Genomic DNA, 22,990 nt, shown 5'->3' on the forward strand with positions numbered 1-22,990 from the left:
AGTTTCCCGGCAGGTTCGGGAAGCTATGGTTATGGTCATGGATATGGGTATGGTGCGCCATTTTATGGGCCAGGTTCACTTGAGTTTATGTAACGCCCGTTAATTTCCAACAAAAGGTTTAATCTTGTAGTGTTATGTACACCTTTCGGGCTTGACCCGGCATTCTCCCAGGAGCTCCTTGCAAACCTCGTAAACGTTCTCACTTAACTTTCCACCCAAGTTGCTACATACTTCAATTTGGAGGGACTTGGATGTAACTATTTTATATCATAAAACAAAAGAAAACTCAAACCCTAAACCTATTTGCAGCCGTCGGACCTGGACGCCCCCCCCCTGCTCGTTTTTCTTCTGTCCAGCCAAGTTTCAGCCATGGAAACTTTAATTCAAGGTCGGTTTTATGATTCCCCATGTCTTTTACACCTTAATTGATCACATTAACGCGCTTATTGGTCGTTAAGATTGAGTTTTGATGATAACAGCTTGCTGACAGATTCGTATACGTTTATTGTTGGGTCTGTAACGCGATGTTAATCCACTGTTTTTGATCGATTCTTGATTCCATGATGTTCTACTTTGAGTCTAGTTTCCAGAAAGGTATAATACGTAATTTTTGGATGAGATTTGAATACTTTTTATGATTTTATAAAATCGAGTGTCAAACATGATGCGGGACGACGGATTCTGGTCCGTCTTCCCGACATCATAACCTTTTTTCGACAAGTCTAAATTGGTTGGTTCCACTTCTGGAAGTTAATATTTTGAGTTAGGAACCAAACCCAATTGGAATCGTTTAATTTATCTGGGTAATGAATTTTATAAAAATAAAACCATTTTGTTGCGCATCTGAAATAGCTGCAAATACCTTTCTGTGTTAGAAGAATTTTTATGATATTTGTGTCCACTAGAAAAATATAATAAAAATATTTTTATAAACTTAAGATATTTATGCAACACTGGTAAAAATTTAATAATTTAATTCTATGGTTTTCCTATGTAATAAAATACATCTTTGCATGCTAAAATCTGCATGTTATATTCGTATTGATCGATAAGTTCGTTTTAGGCTTAACCGGTGGCTGCCCTTTCTCGCATCTTTCGGGGCTGTTATAATTGAAGTTCGTACTCCGTCATATTCTTAGGTATGTCACTTACAATATACTAAAATTTCATGGCCAATGGAGGTGTTTAGGTCGGTCAATCGATTTTAGTTCGAAAACTAGGGTTTATCGGGTGTAGGATTGGCAATTGTTGAGTTTGATGCGTTTAACGATCGGATGACCGACCAAATCAGTTTGTATAGCCCTAGGGTGGTTTAAGGGCTGTGGGAAAATTATATTTTTGATGCACGGGGCTGTTGGGGTTAGTGCTTCGTCAATCGAGTCGGCGGTGCGTGAATTTTCTTTTAAACGTTAAAGTAAGAGTTGTAAAAAGGAACCGTCAACCCTATCATATCGGGTGACATAATCTTGATGAATGAAAAGATTTAAAATGGAATTTGGTCCATTCGGGGCTGATTCGTTTAACAAATGGTTTTAAGGTTTATTTCGCGCGCATTCGACCCGATTTGATTATCGTTGGACCTTGGGCCAAGTTGTTGGGCCTTGGGCCAAAGTGTTGGGCCTTGGGCCAAGTGTTGGGCCTTGGGCCAAGTTTTGGGCCTTGGGCCAAAGTCTTGGGCCTTGGGCCAAAGTGTTGGGCCTTGGGCCAAGTTGTTGGGCCTTGGGCCAAAGTATTGGGCCTTGGGCGAAGTGGTTGGGCCAAAGTGTTGGGCCTTGGGCCAAGTTGTTGGGCTTGAACGGCCCATTAGGCTAGTGTGTTCTTACAGTCTAGTTTAGTAACGCGTTGTGTATAATTTACAGGCCCTTGTTTGTGATTGTGCACTTAGGGATTTCCTAGCTCATTGCAGGTGTTCGGTTGATTCAGGTGAGTTCATGATGCCCTTTTTACTCTTTTACGTTTCGGGCTAGCATACACACCGAAATACAATTTTAAACGATTTTACTCGTTACAGTGAATTGAATAGTTTTACATGGTCTTACTCGTGATGGTGCATTTTGAAAGCTATATTTGAATTATTTTATATGCCTTAGGATATTTTAGACTCGTTCATGGTCTTGTGTCCTTAAGGTTACGTACATTATTGATGGTCTAGACTCGAGGATGTTAGTGGACTTGGCAGTAATTGAATATGAGTAGACCTATTTGTGTTTGCATGCACTGATGTTACGTGTTGGGTTGTACGTGTGCTCGACCTTGATGTTATTACTTGGATGAGATGTTACGTGTTGGGTTGTACGTGTGCTCGACCCTGATGTTATTACTTGGATGAAATGTTACGTGTTTGGGTTGTAAGTGTGCTCGCCCCTGATGTTATTATTTGGACGGTATTTGTAGGGATATAAATATATGGATGTATATAGATGTCTAAGTACGAATACTTAGTGTTGATGATGGCCTAACTGTTCGTGTCCCGTATTATATTTTAAACTCTTGGAATGTTTTATAATCTCGTTTTTATATTTAAACTCTTGGAATGTTTTATAATCCCGTTTTTATATTTAAACTCTTTGAATGTTTTATAATCCCGTTTTGATATTTAAACTCTTGAAATGTTTTTAAACGAATTTATATAGGGTTGCTAGAATGGTAGGCCTTGGGATGTTAAATAAATATATATATGTGTATTTACATTATTGCTTGGCCTATATTTGGCGATGTTGTAGTCGTTTCGACTACTGATGTTGTGTATGCCTACTTTGTGTTTGCATGCACTGATGTTACGTGTTTGGGTTGTACGTTTGCTCGACCCTGATGTTGAGCCGTGATCGGGTCAAATATATTACTTGGGGAAGACCCGGGGTGAGGAGGCCCGTAACACGTGCTTGGATGTATGAGCCGGGATCGGGTCAAATATATTACTTGGGGAAGACCCGGGGTGATGAGGCCCGTATCTCGTGCTTGGATGTATAAGCTGTGACCGAGTCAAATATATTACTCGGGTTTGACTCGTGGTGGGGAGGCTTGTGTCACATGCTTAGGTCTTACCGCGTCCGGGTCAAATATATTACTCGAGTCTTGACTTGGGGTGGGGAGGCCCGTGTACGTGTGTTCCACGATGATTGTATTACTTGATGAATTATATATAATTTATTTTATTTATACCTTCTCTATTGTGTATAACTATAGCTTTGAAATAAAGTATGAATTATTGTTTATGAAAACTTGAACTCATTCAGCTCAATCTGACTTTGTGTGTATGTTAGATTGACTTTCAGGTTGAGGATTAGAGATTTCCGCTTGGACGTGCTAGAGACTACTCAGACGGTTGAAGGCACATCTAGTCGAAGAATTAATAGCGCAAACTGTTTCTTTTAAATTATTACCATAAGTATTTAAATTTTGGTCACTTTCCCGGGTTTTGGGAATTTTGATGTTATCTATTTCGCTGTCTACTACTCTGAAACGATTTTAATGAGATGAAGATTTCAAATAAAACGAATATTTTATTTACAATTGATTTTGGACACCTGTACCCGTGTTTTGAGATTTTTAATACTTAAACTTTTCCGCTGTTATTTACTCTGAACTTGTTTTAAATACAAAGAATCGTTTGGTTTTAAATTTTTGTGAATTTGTGGATGTGATTACCAACTATAGGATTCCCGGGATTCGGGGTCTTACAGTTTGAGGAAGCTGAGCCGTATCAGACATTGGAGCAGAGTGAGGAGGAGGATGAAGAATAAGTGTGGGGACGTCCTAACAAGCATTGGGAGTTGTATCTTTTTATGTTTTATTTTTCTTTTATGATGTTTTTATTTTCGTTGGTCTGTATAATTATTAACCTAATCTTGTACGGCTGGGAGGATGGGTTGGTGTGATGTTTTCCAGGACACCTAATTAGACTTTATTTTCTAGATATTCTATTCACTTAGGTACGTCGAGTGGAGAGGCCGTGTCCGTTCAGAAATGAGAGAATGAGATAAACAATCATGGCGAGCGAAGCGGTAAGGAGAGAATTTATGGCAACGAGACTGGCACTTTGACAGTCTTCCATATTACCAGCTAAGTCTTTTCCTTTTTACTTTGCTTTTATATTTTTTGTTTTTATTTATTTTTGTATTGTTAGGCTTTGTTTTCTAAATTTTTGAGTCGTGTTTCCGTCCCTGCATTGAGGACAATGCAAATTTTAAGTGTGGGGATAGGAACACATGTTTTTTAATCTGTTTTTTACTTATTTATGGTCCTTTGAATTTGTTTCTTTTTGCGTATAAATGGGAGATGAGGATACTTATCGGGAATCGGTGTTTCAAACTACTAATAATAAGATATAATTAAAGAACACGCACTTAACTTGGGATGTGTCGGTAGGCTTAGCCTTTAGAATGAAAGGGCGGTTTGATAGTTGGTTTTTAACGATAAATATGATTTTTAGTGGGATATATGTTAAGTCTGTATAAAATACGAGATGAAAGGTCGGCCATACTCAAGCCTTATTTTTAGTTTGATTGTAGAAAATTATGAATTTTATAGAAATTTGAATACGCTATCATACGATGCTTGGGTAGGTTTAAACGTTAAAGTATACCGTGTAGCCTGTGATATAAACTTAAAACGTGTACTTCTAGTTTTAGTGGTTAACACTTCATAGGCGTATGGTTTTATAGCCTTAAATCCTGTATGATGGGATGCCTCGGGTTCGGAAACCATGGGTATTTTTACGGTTGTTCATCTGGGTATGTTCGGATATTTAAATAAATAAAAACTTTTAAGCATAAACCCGTAGTTTACTGCAATCATTACACCCACTTACATTAATTACAGTGAAGTAAAATCTTGATGATCCAGTGATCATCCCGCTGTTAGTCATACGTGATCCTTTTACTTGCGTCCCATACCATTAAAAACAGGATCAACTAGAGACACGACGTATGTAAACCGACAGATGGAAACTTGTAAAATCACGTGTGGTAATGGGTCCGAGGTGTTGCTTGATAACAGGGGTATATCATGTAGTGGGGAACACTGGCTAGTTAGTTGAATAATTGAACCTTAATCGTATCTAATGGCTGCTTGGTATACTTTGATGTTTAAATTTAGGTGGATAAACAATATCCTTGATCGTCTTAGCTATTCATGAAAAATGTGCAACAATGTTTTAATCTGCTATTATGAGGTTTAAGTCAAGTTAGGGTGGTTTGATCCGGTAAAATCTAAAATAAAGCGGGTCTTAACTGTGGGTTCCACTAGATTATATACAAAATAATAATAATAATAATAATAATAGTCGGATCTTACTTGTCCCGGTAAATACAAAGGCATGGGTTTAAGTGAACAACAATATCGGTGATCGCAGTTTTTGCGTTGTTCTACAAATTTTTAAGATAACCTATATGTTTGTAATACTGTATTTCTCCGATTCTGATCCCGTTGCAATGAGACTTTTTCAAGGACGAAAAAAGGTTAGGTGTGGGGATATTTGATATAACGCTTAATATACATTACCCGTGTACATTTTATTTATTATTTTATTGGTTTTTGTTGGTTTCTTGTAAGATTTGTATACTACTAACTTAGTTGATTACATGTAGGTCTCGAGTTTTAATTATGGTTAAAGAGGGCGAAAAACGATCAAAAACAAGCCGAACCGGAGAACCGACGCATCAGGAAACGAACTGGACCGAACCAGGAGTGAACCAGACCAGGCTAGGCCCCCCAGGCCGGAGCGCCGTGCGACGGGGGAGGGAGTGCCCACCGCGCGGCGGTGCCAAGTTCCAGAATCTTCGTTTCTTGGCCGACTTTACGTATTTTTGGACACCTGTTGCCTATATAAAGACCCCTAAACTTACCCTTAAGCATACCCTGAAGTTCCAGACGATTTTGGTGAGTTTCGAGGAGTTCGAGAGCAGATTTTGGCAGCTTTGGAGTCGAAGAATCAGCTGGTGTTGCGCATATTGGTTGAAGACGAAGAACACGGGTTTTATCTTTTGTTTCTTTCGTTTTCGTTTATTTTACGCCATGAATTCTTGTTTGCTTGTTTTGTTTAAACCTAAGATGCGAGGCTAAATTGCATGAACTACTTAGGCTTAAGATGAACTTATTTTGATGTTTTGATTTGACTTTGGGATTGTTTATCGTTATGGTTTTTATGGTTTAGTAAAAGATTTATTTATATTTGATTGATGCATATGAATGCTTAGGATTGTTTGATGAGTTTTATCCCATAGCTTTCCTTGATTATTGTTTGTCATATGATAGGATTGCTATTAGGTCAATTACTTTGTGTTCTTGATTATTTTATGATTGATGTCATGATAAGGTCATATGAATAATATTGTCAAATAAACCTAAGTATGTTGCTAACCTAAATCTGTAAAGTGCCAGGTTATTGATAAGTCTTTACTATTTAATCTTGCTAGATTTAGTTCTTCGTAAGGAGTCCATCTAGGGTTGATTATTTATTATTGTTTATCAAATCAATTAAATATAATAAATTGTCTTTGATTTCCGCGCTGTAAGGTGGGATTTCGTATAAAGGAACTAAATTATAAATAATTGGGTGACCGTAAGGGAATTTGATTTTTAATACTGGTGTGTGTTAAAACTTGTTAGAAGTCCATAGGTGTCTTTTGAGAAGGGTCAGGGGTCCTGTTCTTTTAAGTGTCTAATTTACGATCCCAGTCCATAGCTAAACATTTTCCCGAGTTAATTCATTACTGAAATTTAGGGGAATCTAGCCTAGGTAGTTTTCTTATTATCTTATTTTCATAACAAACTTTGTTTTCGTTTAAATTACTTGTTTTCTTAATTAGTTTTTAATTATAGTATTAAATTAGTATTTTAAATAAAAACCCCCCAAACAAATATAATTAATAAGTCATGTTTTGTAGTCGAGTCTAATTAGCTAATAAACGTAATTTAAAGAGTCTCGTGTATTCGATATCCGGACTTACTTAGCTTTACTAGAGTCAATCGGTTCACTTGCCGGTTAGTAGTTTGGTCAAGTTTTAGAGAGTCTAGAGTATTACTTAGTGTTTATTTTTAGTTAATATACTTAATAAATATTAAACTACTTCAAGCACATCAACATGCGTAATATATGTAGGTTGCATATACGTAAAAAAAATTACAGAATTTTTTACGCACCGAGTCGACTTATTACATAGATGTAACGGACGTTTAAATTATTATAATCATTGTATATCTTTATTCTCTCTCCTATTTTAATTTTTTAATCACTTTTAATCTCAACCATATAATCTAATCTATTTAATTAAATGTGTAGTTAAAAATAAAGTTCTTAAGTTTTTAAAACTTAACAAGGTTTTTAAATTATTACTCCCCTGTATATATATAGACACACATAGGGATAGAATAATTTGAGAACTTGTTAAGTTTTTAGAACTTTGAGACAATCACACATTTAATTAATTCTTTTGTCTCTTGTGTTTGTAGTTAAACAACAATAAAATAATATATTGGTTGACTAAAAGTATATTAAAATGACTGGAAGAGCATAATGGGCATTTTCTATAACCACCAACATTATTCAATAATTAAATTAGTCCATCTATTGATTAACCATTTATTTTATTTATTTTATGTATTTTTTTAAAACGCCATTAATAATAAATAAACTCACAAAGAAAAATAATAAGAAATCTTTTTTTATAAGATAAAGGTTTTTATAAAAAATAAGACTTTTATAAAATGAGAGAAACATGATGGTTATTACATTTTTGTAAAAGGGTATCACACAAACACAATAACATTTAAATAAATGTAATAAATATTATATTCATACATACAAAGGTTACACCAAACAACAACAATAATAATTCATTTATTTTATAATATGTGCAATCTTTGCATTTTATGTAGTATATGTAATCTCTGTATTTTATATAATATGTGTATTTTGTATTGTGTAATTTATATACCTTGTATAGAATATGTAATTGTAATATGTAATTTTATATATTTTGTTGTTGGATTATTAATGTAATTTGGGTAATTTATGTAACTTGTGCTTTGTGTAGTAATTAAGGTAATTGGTGCCACTACTAGAAAAAAGTCTTTCAATTGCGTGTCATTAAAGGGCACTTATGACACGCTCAATAGCCCCTGTCATAAATTGCATATGACACGCTTTCGCGTATCATATTTTATGACGCGCATTTATGACTCACAATTACGACATTGCATTTATGACTAACATTTATGCGTGTCATCGTATTAATATTAAAAAAAAACATATTTTTACTTTTTTTTTCATAATTACTAATTTTTACACTAATAATTAAATTCTCATGACAAACATAAAATACAAACATAGCAAAGGTATCCATTTCATTTCATATTATAGATCCGAAGTCAATATTACAAAGATTTCCAAGTTAACAAATATATTGGTTAATTGTCAATACAAAATTAACATTGATATACATACATAAGTTTTCTCAAAGCTTGACAATGCATAAGCTCAAATACAAAGTTTCAAGGTCTTCCCAAATCAACCATCATATTTCCAAATTCATATCCTCCTCCGAAATAGGAAAAACGGGTCAAGCTACCTGAAACAAAAAAATGGTTATCCATTCCTATCTATCTATCGGTCGAGTTGTTGACCATTTGGCTGACCTTAAGGCTGCTTCCAGCAGCAATTTGAATGGCGATATTGTTGCTAAAAGAAGCCACCTGCTGAAAAAATGCAATAGACCAGTAACCCCAATTTCCTTCAGCACCAACATAGATATATAAAGATAGACCAGGTATAAATGTTAGCTATACAGTGGTTTTATTGACAAGAAAATTCATGATTTTAGAGTTTGAACATAATAATAAGTTTTCATTTCAAACATACAACAGTTACTTGATTTAGAAAATGAAAAGACCATACTACCCAAAATATGTTTTAGCACAGGCATTAGCGACTACTACTAGGGGCGTAAACGAGTCAAGCGGAGCCTAAGATGGGCTCGTTTAACTTAGGAGAGCTCGAGCTTGACTCATGAATAATTATTCTAGCTCGAGCTTGGCTCGTTTGTTATTTATTTATTGAATTATTAATTTATTTAAATATATTGATAATGATTATTTTTAATATAAAATAATATAAATTATTCGCTTATATAATATAAATTACTCAACATGTGTAATGCACTTGCCGTCCTCCAATCATACCACGCCAAACTGCAGAGAATCCCCTCTGTTGACCTGATTTTTACTCAGATTACACTCAGTCATCACAACCTCATGTGGATTGATTCAAACTAAAACAACATATATCAAGAATAAAGCGATATCATTAATATATATTATAAACTAAAGTTGATGGTATACTTGCAACGTTGCCGAGCATCTCCTCCATGTGAATATACTTATACCACAGCTGATCCACCCTGGGCAGCAGCGTAACTGCGCGGTCCCAATGTTGCCAAGTGATCTGAACATGTTTAAATCAGAATTATATCCTACTCAAAGTATCATCTAGTCATCCAAAAAAATATTTACAAAACAACAAAAATAATAATTATAATAATAATAAAATTTAAGTATCATCTTCAACAGATATTATTGTTTCTTACTTGCTTCTAAACATAATACTTTTCTCCCTAATAACTGATCATCAGCTAAATCAGATTTTAATATCATCTAGCTGTTCAAACATGTATTTAAAAAAATAATAATAACGATAAATATATACTAATAATAATAATAATAGTAATAAAAATAAATTAAGTATCTGTTTCATTTGTAATAATATACAAGCATAAGCTAAATAAGAATTCAATTATTATTATTCACAACTAATATATTCACAAGCATCATCAGCTCTATCACTACTGTAGCATCTAATTTCATATTTAATCACATCTCATACAGAAATATATATATATATATAGGAGAGAGAATAAAGATGTAGCTGATTACACTAACTTTTACGTCTGTTACACATGTGTAAAAAGTCGACTCGGTGCGTAAAAAATTCTGTAATTTTTTTACGTATATGTAACCTACATATATTACGCATATATAAAAAAAATTTCGAAAAAAAAAACTTGTTACACTGAGTTCTTTCGAGTTCTTAAAACTCGAAGGGGTTCTTATTTGAAATCTCCCATATATATATATATATATATATATATATATATATATATATATATATATATATATATATATATATATATATATATATATGGGAGATTTCAAATAAGAACCCCTTCGAGTTTTAAGAACTCGAAAGAACTCAGTGTAACAAGTTTTTTTTTTCGAAATTTTTTTTATATATGCGTAATATATGTAGGTTACATATACGTAAAAAAATTACAGAATTTTTTACGCACCGAGTCGACTTTTTACACATGTGTAACAGACGTAAAAGTTAGTGTAATCAGCTACATCTTTATTCTCTCTCCTACTTTGACTTTTTTGCCAAATTTAATCTCAACCACATATTCCAATCCATTTAATTAAATGTGTGGCCTAGAATGGAGTTCTTAAATTCTTAAAACTCAACATGGTTCTCAAAAAATCTCTCCCCTATATATATATATATATATATATATATATATATATATATAAAAAATAGTGAGTTTTCAAAAAACCTTCCATTTTTATAATTAACAAGTAGTCTTCAATGCGCCACATGGCAATTCCTATATTTTTTTTTAATTATTTTAAATTCAAAACTCAATATCTTTCTTTCTATTTTACTATCTTTCTTTTTATTTTAAATTAACAAGGAGTCTTCAAAGTGCACATGGCAAGTGGGTTTTCCACCAAATTCTCCTTTTATTTTCACCAAATTTCTTCAAAGTGTCACATGACATTTCTTAATTATTTTTAATTACTTTTATTGAATTTCAAAATCAAACTTGCGATGCCTATCATATTCAGAATTTTTTTCATCCCAGTTCACATGTTCTAACCCTAGCAATCACGATCTACCTATTACATTGAAATTCATCAGTATTCAAGGTAACTATCAAACCTTTGTAATCAAATTCACATATTCAATTGTTTCACCTTCACAGATTCAATCGGGTTAACATCCTCAATCGGAGTCAATCAATTCACCTACACATTTTCAATCAGATTCAATCGATTCACAGGTTCAATCTATCAATCTTCTTAATGCGATTCATTTATCCGAATCATGTAATCTGATTCACGCAGTTGATTTATATGTAATCCGTTGTCTTTCAATTGAAATCCTAATTCAATGATCATTATATAACACCAGTTTTTTACTTAAAGATATATTACAAACAAAATAAAGTATGTATTAGTTATCGATAAGTATTATTTAAATAAAGACATATTATCTTTAAAAACACACATTAAAATATCCAAAAAGCAAGTTGATATAGTACAGATTCAATGTTTAATAGATTAACGGGTAAATGTTTTCGAATATGCAATGTTTGAATTACTTTTATTCTTAGTTGATTGTTCTCGAAGAACTATGAAATTTTTATTGTTTTTAAGGAGATGATGTGTTCTACATTTAGCAATACTACCTTGCGAATCTTACTATTCTAATAAAAGAGTACCATGTTTTGCCACTTGTCATGCTCTCATGACTCCCCCTTTCTCTAACCCATATCCACTACATAAATCAATTTAATTTAATTATGTATTTAATATATTAGCAATTATATTGTATTAACTTTTAAGATTGTAACTTGTAAGTATCGAATTTGACTTAATAACTATTCAAAAGTCAAAGCAATACTGACGACTAAAAATATTGATCTTTTAACATAAATTTTATCTGTTTTAATTAAAATCTAGATTTGTTCTGCTTGGAATTTTTTCTATGGGGATTTAACTTTTTGGAATTTTTCTATTCAATTATTTTTCACTATTGCTTAGATTTCAACTTTAATTTTCAAAAGGAATGATTTTTTATTTTCGTCAATAGCTTATTGTTATCCTATCCTTGGTTTGCTAATTGCCTAAAAGAATGGTGAACCAACACTTTTTCAATTGATATTTTAAACTTTTCATGGCCAATCAACCCTTTTTAATGAAGAATTATTTTCAATTTCAAATCAATTGATATTTTGATTTGTTTAGTCTTACTTAAATTTGTTTGTTTAATTCATTCAATAGCATCAAGAATCCGACTCCATTACTGTTGGTGCGCCCGTTGACACATTTAGTGTAAAGATATATCACTTTCATTTTAGGTTATTTCCCTTTATTATACAACAACAATATATTATTAAACAACATTTGCTATTTAGCGCTTCCTTTTTAAAATGGTAGTTGACACATTTGTTACTAGAGGTGTGCAAACCAGTTTTCGGTTTAAACCCGAGCATCAAGAATCCGACTCCATTACTGTTGGTGTGTCCGTTGACACATTTAGTGTAAAGGTATGTCACTTTTCATTTTAAGTTATTTTCCTTTATTATACAATAGCAATAAATTATTAAACAGCATTTGCTATTTACCGCTTCCTTTTTAAAATAGTAGTTGACACATTTGTTACTAGAGGTGCGCAAACCAGTTTTCGGTTTAAACCCGAGCAGTTCATTGAACGTCCGGTTCTTTACACTTTAAAGGCCTATATTTTATAAAGAAGTTTTGACATATTGTATATATCATCATCTTTTTTATTAACCTTGAGAAGCTGTCAACCAAAGCATTACCAAGAATCTTTTACCTACCATATGCTACCAATAGATTTGGGTCTTCACATACGTCAACCAACACTTACGTCAATTGATAATATCCGATCAGTGTTGGTATCTATGTATTGATACTGCCATTACGGTTGGAACTAATTACCATATATTGATTTCCAATTGATATTTCCTATTTTCGTTTACAGTAAATTGATTTCCAAATTTCAACCGGGCATTACATGGAATGGTTAATGAGCTATAAATGATATGACATGTGAGCTATAAATTAGTTTTGAAGCTGACGTATATAGACAGGCGGGTTTTAAACCGGGTTAAACCTGTTTTTGACTAACCGGTTTCAAAATATCTTTCTTATTGTAATATAAGTAATTGTTAATATCATTATTAATTATAATTACAATCATATTTTCCTTCACAATAAATTGATTTTTCAATGAGGCATCACATGGAATGGTTAATGAGCTATAAATGGATATGATATGTGAGCTATAAATTAGCTTTGAGCTACAAACGGGGTTTTAAACCGGATGAAACCTATTTTTGTCTAACCGGTACCAAAATATCTGCTTCAAACCAGTTTTAGCAAAAAAAAAAACTCTAAACCGGTCCTAACCCGGTGGTTTATAACTACAAACCGGTTTTTGTAATATCGGGTTCAAACCGGTGTTCCTATTATGCTCTTTAGAAATCTTAACTAGAAAGAAGGGTTATGTAACGGTACTCGACTACAAATTATATCTTTAGGTACTCGTGTAGTTGAAGCAAAAATTAATTCTGGAACTAACATTGGACATAGAGTTTTGATCCATAGATCACCACTGACTCCAAGAAACAACAAAATAACATATAAGTTTCAAAGACAATAGTTTCCCCTTGCAGTATGTTTTGGGATGACCATAAACAAAAGTCAAGGTCAATCATTATCTAGGGTTGGTTTGTACTTGAAAGAACCCGTGTTCTCACATGGATAGCTATATGTTGCCTTGTCAAGAGTTACAAGCAGGTGTGGGCTAAAGATTCTGATTCTTGATAAACAAGGTAATCTAACCAATACAATCACAAATGTAGTGTACAAGGAATTTTTTTCTTATTTGTAAAATAGTTGCGTAATGTTTGTTTTGTAATTCCTGTAATTTTAATGTAATTTGTAATTGTATTAATAATATATGATAATTGTGTTATGTGTTATTGATTGTATTTTTCTTAATGTTTAAATATTATAATTTTTATTAATTCCCCGTGTAATATACGGGTCTCAAATTTTTATTAATGCCCGTCTATCTGTAAAAAATGATGGACAGTTTTTTATGTATCAAATCATAGGTATTTCATTGGTTCATATAGGTGAGGGATAATTTGAGAACCTTGTTGAGTTTTAAAAACTTTAAGAACCTCATTCTTAACCACACTTTTAATTAAATAGGTTAAATTATGTGGTTGAGATTAAATCCGATTAAAAAATTAAGTAGGAGAGAGAATAAAGATGTACAGTAATTACACTAATTTAAACGTCCTTTGCACCTATGTAAAAAGTCGATTCGGTGGGTAAAAAATGTTGTAATTTTTCTACGTACATGTAACCTACGTATATCACACATATATATATAAAAAATTCAAAAAAAAATGTTACGTTGAGTTCTTTCGAGTTCTTAAAACTCAAATTGGTTCTCAAAAGAAATCAGTACACACACACACACACATATATATATATAAACAAAATCTTTAAAAACTCTCTGGTTGATCCATACATTCTTTCAAGTCACCAAATTGTTTTATTTGTAAATGGAGGTTTCTCATTCATTTTACCCGAATTCACGGGTATGGGTCTCACCAAACCCATATATTCCTTAAATGGTTATAAAATCTTATTATATTAAAAACTAATCTCACCAAATAATTAATAGGAAAATCCTATAAAATAGGAATATATGAAAAACAATATCTGATTTTTTTTTAAAAAGGATATTATTTATTATTAATGGACAATTTTATAGTAAAAAAACTAATGGGTCATGAGTCTCACCAAATCCAGATAGCCTTTAAACGGGATATAACATCTCATTATTTGTGAACATTTTCATCATCAAACCTTAAAGTATATTATTAATTTCCTTACAATAAATAAACTTAAAATTAAAAAATTTATATAAACATTAGAAACTAAAAATGTAAAGCAACCCCTCGTAAAACGGGGGATAAAAGCTAATATATATATATATATAGGGGTGGGTTAAAATAAAAAGATATAGTTTTCTAGAAAGACTAGGAATAAATCATAGCCATTGGATCATGCTAATCAATGATTGAGATTTAAAATGACCAAAAACCGACATAGTTTCCTAGAATTACTCTTTCACCGTTATAACCGACATAGTTTCCTAAAATTATTCTTTCACCATAGGTTTTAATGCCAAATGTCAAAAATCTATTGGTTGGTTCTTACCATTCCTAGGAAACTCTTTATTCTTATATGAACCCTTATATATATATATATATATATATATATATATATATATATAGGGGATGAATCATATGAGAAGTGATTTTATGGCAAGAAGTGTGAGAAGTAAATGATGACCTTTGATTATGTTTGATTTATGACATACAATCAACATGACAATATTGTAATTTTATGATTTCTCATTTTAATGGATTTTATGACAAAAGGATATGTTAGTCTTTTGCATATTAGAAAATTTTGAAACTCCTCTTATCATAATTAATATTTAAACTTTTAGTTACCTTCATCTTTCAACATTAATAATTCCAAAATTATTAAAATCATCAATGCTAACAAAATAATACACCATGTCAATCATTTGGAATCCAATTGATGCATGTAAAAGTTTTTAATAATTCATAATATGGATTGCTTAAATAGTAAGGCTCAAACTCCTAAAATGGGGGTAATATACTGTAAGGCCCCGTTACCGGTAACCCTACTTTCGTGTTGGATTTACTCATAAACACAGTTCTAAATATCAGAGTTAATTAAAACATTTATGCGGAATATAAAACTTTCATTAAACATTACATAATTCATAACTTGTCTCAAAACATCCTTTGTCTTTCACATTAAAGCATTAAAATTAGAACATCATAAGTCTTCAGATGCCAGACTCTTGTTCAGTGCCATGTGTCTCCTCAAGCGAGCTGCCTCATCCTACTCACCTGCGTGCATACTAAAAGTCAGCTACGCTGAGTGAGTTCTAGATAATCACATAATCATACCATTCACATAACATTATATTCTTTCATTCATATTTTCATACTTTCATTCTTTCATACTTTCTTACTTTCATACTTTCTTACTTTCTTACTTTCTTTTGTATTAACCTACCTTCATATCTTACGTTATAAAGAGCATTACGCCCTACATTCCTTGAGTATTATTAGGGCTCGGTACCCTCTTTCCTCGAGTATTATTAGGGCTCGGTACCCTCTTTCCTCGAGTATTATTAGGGCTCGGTACCCTCCTTCCTCGAGTATTATTAGGGCTCGGTACCCTCTTTCCTCGAATATTAGTAGGGTTCGGTTTCCTAGTTCTCGAATATTAGTAGGGTTCGATTCCCTCTTCGTTACCATACAACCATACATTATCATTTCTTTCCTTTATTATCTCTATCACGTTCATACACATAAACATACATAACATACTTACCTTATACATAGCGTTACAACCTGACAGTACGTGCAATATCCGAAGATCCTTCACGTATCATCAAGCAATCATTCATACATTTCACATTATCCACATAAGCATACACTTATCTCTTAGGATAAGCGTATTAACAAACATATTGAGTATGCACACAGCCCCGAAAACATAACACATAAATGGGGCTAGAAACTCACCTGAACACGGTTACGTTCACCGTTAATCGTAATCCCTTTCTTCAATTGTGCACGGCTGACTGTATAACAAGTATACGTATCAATTAACTATCACTTCTCATAATGTATTTCTATCTTTATATGACCCACAACGAACGGGGGTCCGGGGGCAGCGCCCCTGGCAGCGGGGTCTAGGGGCGGCAGCCCCTAGCAGGGTCCAAGGGGCAGAGCCCCTGGCTGGGGTCGAGCTGCCAGGTCAGCTTGGAAAAATTTTATTTCCATTAACTGTCTTAACACATTTTTCATTAGATTTTTAATTTATTTTCTAAACGAACTTGGCTTTAGGCGAAGTTACCATTTAGGCGAACTTGGCTTTAGGCGAAGTTACCATTTAGGCGAACTTGGCTTTAGGCGAAGTTATCAGGCGAACTTAGCTTTACAGCGAAGTTGTCATCAGGCGAACTTAGCTTTACAGCGAAGTTGCCATCAGGCGAACTTAGCTTGCAGGCGAAGTTCATCAGGCGAACTTGGCTTGCAGGCGAAGTTCATCGCTTTGAAGGCGAAGTTGCCCAGATGAAGGCGAAGTTGCCCAGATAGCCGCAGTTTCGGTTTCTGTCCAACATTTCGAGCGATTTTAACACCCTTGTTATGGTTCAACATCACCCACTACGCTTCCCGACCATTTTCGGTCGTTTATACACTAAAAGCTCGGATCTTTAAACTTCAAAGATCAAGAATCATACCTTTTTGAGCTTGTTTGGGTCTTGTTTATTTGCTTAATCACAACTAGTCTCTCTCTCTCTCACACTCTCGGATCTCGCCTCTCTCTCTTCCGGCCGCCGGCGGTTGAGGTGTGTGGTGTGTGTGTTTTGGAAGTGTTAGAGAGTATGGTAAAAATGAAGATATTTTGGGATTTTGGGGGTATTTATATCCCTGAAATCTCATTCTCATTTAACCCATCTCAATTAATCCAAGTCCAAGACCCGCTCCTTACCCGATATTAATTAATTACGCGAAATCACTAAACATTAACTTCCTTTATTCATCATTAAAATTTTAGGATGTTATATATACTTAACTTTTTTAATAATTGACCTTGACAATTAGTAATTTGGTTTCGATTTTGACTTCTAGAAATATGTGTGGGCTGTTAAACATATTAGGTAGGTTTATGTTAATTTTCTTATGCTCTTACATATAATTTGTTTACGCTTATGTAGTTATCTTAATTTGGTAATTTGGTTATGCTCATATATATGATCTTGTTTTGCCCATACATATAATTTTGTGTGTTTATGTTAATCTAGTTTTCTTATATGTATAATCTGGTATGATAATACATATAAATAGTTTATTTGTGTAGGTTGTTCATATTTTGTGTAGGTATATGTTAATTTATTTCTTTAAATATATAACTGTGTAGGTTGTTTGTAATTAGTGTAGGTGTATGTTAATTTGGTTCTCTATATACATGTATAAACTATGTATGTTGTTCAAAATTTGTAAAGGTATATGTTAATTTGGTTCTTCAAATATATATGCATTGTGTAGGTTGTTAAAATATTGTGTAGGTGTATGTTAATTTGATTCTCCAAGTACATATACATTGTGTAGGTTGTTAAAAGATTGTGCAGGTATATGTTAATTTAGTTCTCCAAATATATATATACATTGTATATGTTGTTAAAAGATTGTGTAGGTATATGTTAATTTGGTTCTCCAAATATACATACATTGTGTAGGTTGTTAAAAGTTTGTGTAGGTATATGTTAATCTGGTTCTCAAAATATGTATATACTGTGTAGGTCTTTAAAAATTTGTGTAGGTATATATTGGCTGTGTAGGGATATGTTATTTAATGTTTGTGTATGAGTATTTAATGGCTATGTAGGGACACTTTTATAATGTAGGGGCACGATTTTAATATAAGTATGTGTTGTATATTTCACGATCTTTTAGCTATATAATGATATGTTAATCTGATATAATTATGTATCTCATTAAGCCGTGTATATCATAGAACACATATTTATATTTATAGTGATGTTTAATCATAAAATTAATAAAATAAAGCGTAATAATATTCACAAAAAAACATGTATAAATGGACGGAAATTTAAGTATTGTGATTGCATGATCAAGATAGGCATTTTCATCCAAAAACACTTCTATTACTCAATCAATATTTGATATCATGATGTTTCAAAATGTTAAGCTTTCAAGATAATACAAGGTGATAGATAATAAACAATTAAAATAATATAAATAAATAGAAAAACTATAATTTGAAACTTTCAAAAGAGTTTATTACTTACCAAATAAAACAAACTAGAGATTTTACCAATGTGCCAATCTAACTAATTATACATAAAATAAAAAAAAATTATGATTGGCTAAAATGGCTTCTCGCACTTCTCGCTATAAAATTACTTTTGAAATGAGCCAAAACATATATATATACATACATATATATATATATATATATATATATATATATATATATATATATATATAGGAGAGGATCAAGAGAGAACTTCTCCTTAAAGAGAGAAATAGAGAACTAATAAACAAATATTTTTAATTTAATTAAAAAAATATTTTTGAATTTTTTTTCTTTCATCCTTCTTATATATTGTTATTCTTCACTAGAAAAAAATTAAAAATATTTTTTTTTAAAAAATAATAAAAAAACTCGTTGTAGTGCACATATGCAATGCGTTGACTTTTTTTTGTTGCATATGGCATTAGTGTGTATTTTGATATGTACAACAGTGTTGAATAGCATATATGCAATTGTTTGTATTGTATTAGCACAATAGTGTTATACTATATACAAAAATAAAAAAAAAATCGATATAATGCATATGTGCATTACTGCATTAGTGTTGTATTACGTATATGTGATAGTTTGTATTGCATACAATTGTTAGTGTTGTATTTGCATGTATTCAATAATATGTATTGTATAATGCAATTGTGTTGTATTATATGCAATAAAACACTATTGTATATATGCAATACACATTAGTGCACATATGCACTATATCGACCTTTTTTTAGGAGCAACATCATCTTATTAGAAAGAGGAAAGAAAAAAAAAACACAAAATATTTTTTTAAAAAAAGTTAAAAATAATTTTGTATTAGTTCTCTAGTTCTCTCATTTAGAGAAGTTCTCCCTAGATCCCAACCATATATATATATATATATATATAGGGGTGGGATCAAGTGAAATCTTCTCTTAGAGATAAACTTAAAAAACCTAAAAAACTATTTTTAACATTTTTTAAATTTTTTTTGCATAGAATACAATACTATTGCACATATTTGATACAACACTATTGTATATATACAATATAAGACTAACACGCACACCGAATACACATTAGTGCGTATGTGTAATACAACATTAACGCACATGTGCACTACATCGACTTTTATTTTATTATTATTTTTTGCATATAATACAACACTACTACACATATACAATACATAAATATTGAATATATGCAATTAAACACTATTTAACTTAAAAATGCATAGTAATACACATGTGTAATACCACGGTATCGCACGGTAATACGTATGTGCATTACAAAGGCTTTTTTTAATTATTTTTAATTATTTTTTATTTTTTTCGAGTAAAGGGTAAGAAAATATAAGAATAATGGCAAAAACAGAAATTTGAAAATATTTTTTTATTTTTAGTTAAAAATAATTCTTTAGAAGTTTTTAAGTTTTCTCTCTAAAGATAAGTTTTCTCTTGATCCTCCCTATATATATATATATATATATATATATATATATATATGGTGGAGTTATAATAAGAAGTGAAGTATATCTAAAAAGTGTAAGAAGTAATCTGGTGCGTTAAATTTAGTGATCTAATGGTCTAGATGAAAAGTGTGTTTTTTAGGGGGTGTGTTTTATTTTAATACTTGTTTTATAACACTCTAAGGGCATAATTGTCTAGTGTGTTGTATTATATATGGAAACAAAATAAAATTACAACACCAAAAGACATCGTAATCTGTATTACAGTGTGTTTTAAAACACAAGATCAAATATTAATCCATATTTAGAACACAACATCAAGAACACCAAGAACAAAAACACACTTTACAAAAAAACACCAATAATTAAAACATAATTAGTATTAATTCTACCTACAAAAAATATATATTAGAGCATAGCATATTAAGCCAACGACGTTTCATTCACCTCCGTCTTCACCACCACCGCCTCCGCCGCCGCACACCCCCACTCCACCGTCTCCACCATTCGCCTCTACCATCACCAGCGCCGCCTCCGCCGACGTACACCCCCACTCCACCGTCACCACCATCCATCTCCGTCATCGGTAAATCGCCGTGTTCCGCCATAACAATCGTGTTCCGCCACCTTCGTACACCATATTCCAACCGTATACCACCGTGTTCCGCCATATTCCGGCCGTACACCGCCATGTTCCTGCACCACGCTTTTTCCGGCGGTAAAATCCAACCAAGAACTGTCCAATAACTGCCGTGTTCCACCACCGTCGTACACCGCCGTGTTCCGCCATATTCCGGCCGTACACCGCCGTGTTTTGCCGTACAGCATATTCTGGTGTATACCACCGTACACTGTAATTCAAGATATGCAAATTTTTAAGAAAAAGAAGGCTTCATTTAGGGATAATTATGTACCAATTGTTTTTTTACAATATAAAATCGTGATGTTGTTGTAGTAATATATTGAGATTGATTTTGTTCCAATATTAAATATAAACAAAGATCATAACCGATGATTATAATTAAATTATATAGTTACTTTACATATTTAAAGGAAATGGTTGTTTACAATCTTGCCATTATATGGAGATTTAGATCTAATGGTTAAAAACACTTCTTACACTTCTTAGGAAAAATCTACTTCTTATTATAACCTTGCTATATATATATAGGGGATGAATAATTTGAGAACCTTGTTGAGTTTTAAGAACCCCGGTCTTAACCACACATTTAATTAAATAGGTTAGATTATATGGTTAAGATTAAATTAGATTAAAAATTTAAGTAGGAGAGAGAATAAAGATGTACAGTGATTACCCTAATTTAAACGTCCGTTACACCTATATAAAAAGTCGATTCGAGACGTAAAAATGTTGTAATTTTTTTACGTACAAATAACCTACTTACATTACATATATGCAAAAAAATTCAAAAAAAAATTGTTAGGTTGAGTTATTTCGAGTTTTTAAAACTCAAAGTGGTTCTCAAAAGAAATCAGCCATATATGTATGTGTGTGTGTATAATAACACAATTGGGAACCAAAATCGAGAACCTAAAAGGGGCCGGGCACTAGTGTGGGTAAGGTTCATGGGTTGCTTACCACATGGCAAACACACTAAATTGCCAAATTAAAATTCACGGCAAATGTTTACCGTGATTATATGATAATTGGAAAGCTTTGAAGAAATTAAAGCACCTATTAATAATCTATTTATTACATATAAATACCACTAACTCTTCATTATTTTTATTCACTCAAATATTTCATCATTTTTATTCACTCAAACTCCCAATGGCTAATTTCTCAAACGATGATCTTGGGATTTTCACATCGCCAAACTATTCTGATAACGATATTTTTTTCAAATGATAGTAGCATAAGCTTTTTCAAAGATCTCATCGAGCAAGACGAAGAGGAAGACATGGCAACTTCATCGCGTATTTCTAAAAAAATTGTTCGATGTGATCGTGAAAAAGGTAATGAAGTTCTACTGAATGATTATTTTGTGAAGGAACCACAATATAATGACGATGTTTTCCGTTACCGGTTTCGTATGTTGAAACGGTTGTTCTTAAAAATTGTTGGTGATGTGGAAGCAAAATATCTGTGGTAAGAGAAAATCATCGAATTCTACCAACTACACACAAGGTGCATTCGAAGATTTTTACACAACGGGCACATCGATGCCAGACTTGAACAATGAAATCAGTCCTACGCAACCGAAGAAAAAGGGTAAAAAGTCCTTTGGTTCGTTAAACCAAACTCGATTGGGTGACAAACTAGCATACACGTTAAGGAGGAAGCAACGCATCAAGATTTGGTGGATGCTAAAAAACAGCAAGTGGAGGATTAATCTAGAGCGTTGATTGCGGGACAACGCGAGAGTGTAACCAAAGGGATGTATGACAGAGACTTTAAGACGTATACTCGGCCACACAATCATCTAGAGATCGAGGTGAAGGAAACCGCTATAACCCGCAAACGAGAAATTGCAAATATATATATATATATATATATATATATATGGGGGATTTCAATTAAGAACCCTTTTGAGTTTTAAGAACTCGAAAGAACTCATTGTAACGATTTTTTTTTTCGAATTTTTTTTACACATGCGTAATATATGTAAGTTATATACACGTAAAAAAATTACAGAATTTTTTACTCACCGAGTCAACTTTTTACACATGTGTAACGGACGTAAAAGTTAGTGTAACCACTTACATATT

The 22,990-nt window shown here is 32.3% G+C and overlaps 1 protein-coding gene across 1 annotated transcript in view; it reads right to left on the reverse strand.

Moving 5' to 3' along the window:
* LOC143566450 (F-box protein PP2-B10-like) overlaps nucleotides 1-22,990 on the reverse strand; it is a 118,098-nt gene that overhangs the window by 33,222 nt on the left and 61,886 nt on the right. The window lies entirely within an intron of this gene.

The sequence above is a fragment of the Bidens hawaiensis genome, unplaced genomic scaffold (genome assembly GCF_021521415.1).
Source record: "Bidens hawaiensis isolate Kalapana, Puna unplaced genomic scaffold, B.hawaiensis_p1.1 tig00022893_1, whole genome shotgun sequence".
Classification (NCBI taxonomy): Eukaryota; Viridiplantae; Streptophyta; class Magnoliopsida; order Asterales; family Asteraceae; genus Bidens; species Bidens hawaiensis.